The sequence below is a fragment of the Gavialis gangeticus genome, unplaced genomic scaffold, assembly GCF_001723915.1.
Source record: "Gavialis gangeticus isolate Ggan-Ray unplaced genomic scaffold, GavGan_comp1, whole genome shotgun sequence".
In the NCBI taxonomy this organism is placed as follows: Eukaryota; Metazoa; Chordata; order Crocodylia; family Gavialidae; genus Gavialis; species Gavialis gangeticus.
The window spans coordinates 190,725,959-190,728,099 of NW_017728992.1; positions in this window are offsets into that span (position 1 = coordinate 190,725,959).

Consider the following 2,141-nt stretch of genomic DNA (forward strand, 5'->3'; position numbering starts at 1 on the left):
TTCCGACCCTTAATCTATGAATCTATGAATCTATGAGGGGCAGCAGATTGATGAATAGTCTGGATTAGGAAGCTGAAGGGTCAGGCACAGCATGGCACGGAGTCCAAGGGTGAGCTGGGGCAGGTAGCCAAGGGAACAGATAGAGAGCCAGCACAGGCATGAGCCAGGAGAAACAGTAAGGTGGCCTAAGTACAGGTTAAGCCCTGTTACCCAGGCATTTCCTTTTCCAGGTCAGGGGTTTATATTGGAAGGGCTGAAGGGTCAGATGACCCTGGCCAGCCATGCCACTGGCAGGGAGTGGGCAGGTAGTTTGACCCAGATGAAGGGTTCTGGCCACTTGTGTCTGCCTAGATGCTCAACAAGGGAGATGGCAAACTGGGATGAGCATCCATGGTTTGAGGCTACAGCCTGACATTACAGCACTGAAATCAGTGGGAATTTTGTCATTGACTTCAAGCCCCAATAGACTGCAATCTAGTAGAACGATGCCACCTATAGCAGGGTATATCAAGTTGTCTCTTACATATATATCTATTATGTGTAGCAATCAGCATGCCTCAACTGAGTTACTCATCCAGCTGGCCTGCCATTGGATCTGAGATCCCTAGCACAAATGCCCAAACACAGTCGCTCTCCAGTCCAGCCCTCCCTTCCTGCTCTCTCACCAACTCTAGCTAATCAGCTTCCAACATTTCTCCGGACAGGTGGTTGGCTTAGTAATACAGGAAAAATTGTCAGTGTTCAAGCATACAACTAAATAAGTAAAAGAAGACATATAAGATATAAAAAGGATGCAAATTTAGGGTTGGGTGAATATGTTTTGGCAAATAATTTATTCACCAAAACTGCAGATTGGATTATCCAAAACTGTGAATGAAATTGGTTCAAATTTGGTGATTTTTTTTTTCCAGGGACAGAATTGTTAAATTTTATCCAAGAGTTCAGTGGTTAGGGCACTTGTCCATGATGCTGGAGACCATGTCTAAGTTCTTACCTCTGCTCAAAGTGATCTGAAAGCATATTTCTATCTCTTAGAAACTGAACTTTGCTACTCAGCAAGAAGGCATTCTGGGGCCCTTTTGAGTGCTCTTTCGGTTTCTCCCATTGAATATATTCCACTTTGCTTCCAATACCTAAATATTCACAGGGATTGCGAGTCATGTCCAAGGGTTGCTTCTTTTGATCTCTCCACTTGTTTTCCTTAAGTATTCATAGACACTGCACTTTGCATGTCCCACCTCCCAGATGCAGGCATCAACCCTAGCCCTGAGGTTACTCTCTTCCTAGTTCAATGACTTTTATGCAAAATGGAAGAGCTTTGACAAAAGAAACTGAGGTTAATTCACATCAGACCATTCAACAGCATGTTGAGTCTGGGCACTCTACAGAGTGATGGAAGTTGTTGGGTCAAATGCCTCTACACAACCTGGTTCTTACACATCCTGGGCGCATGATCTAACGACTGGGTAACAAATGGGCTTCAACAGTTCTGTTTTGTGAATGGTAATTTCTTATTTTACCCCATGAATTTCTATTGCTCCTCTTTTGTTAAATATGTCCAAAATGGAAGCAAAATGTTTGTTTGTTGACCAAAATAGAAATGTTATACACTTCTGCTTTGGCAAGAATAAACAGGTATTTGTCATCTTCATTCCACCCAAAGCAAAGCTTTTCATTTGTCCCCTTAATAATAATTAAAAAATCAACTATTCCGATGCTCTACTTAGACAGACAAAAATAATTTGTGAGGTTAAGTTGCAGCTGCCTCATGTAACCTAAAAAAGACCAAAGAGTTCAGCGGGGTGGATTGCTATGAGGCACCCCCTGCTGTACTTTACCGTGAATTGCACACTGAGCTTTATTTGTTGTAAAGCCTGTCACTTGTACACAGTGACGTGACAAATTAAAACACACTGTATCAATTTTAATAATCCTGTTTAATTTAGTGAGGATTAAACTCCCATCACATGTTCAAGTGCTCATGTATGCTAGTGTAAAACAGGAGCAACTTCTTTGAAATAAATGGGTCAAAGGCTCAGATGATGTAAACCAACATGGCTACACTGACTTCAGTAGCCTAATGGCTGTGTACACTAGCTCACATCTGGCCAAGTAGATTTAATCTAGTGTAAATGAGAAAA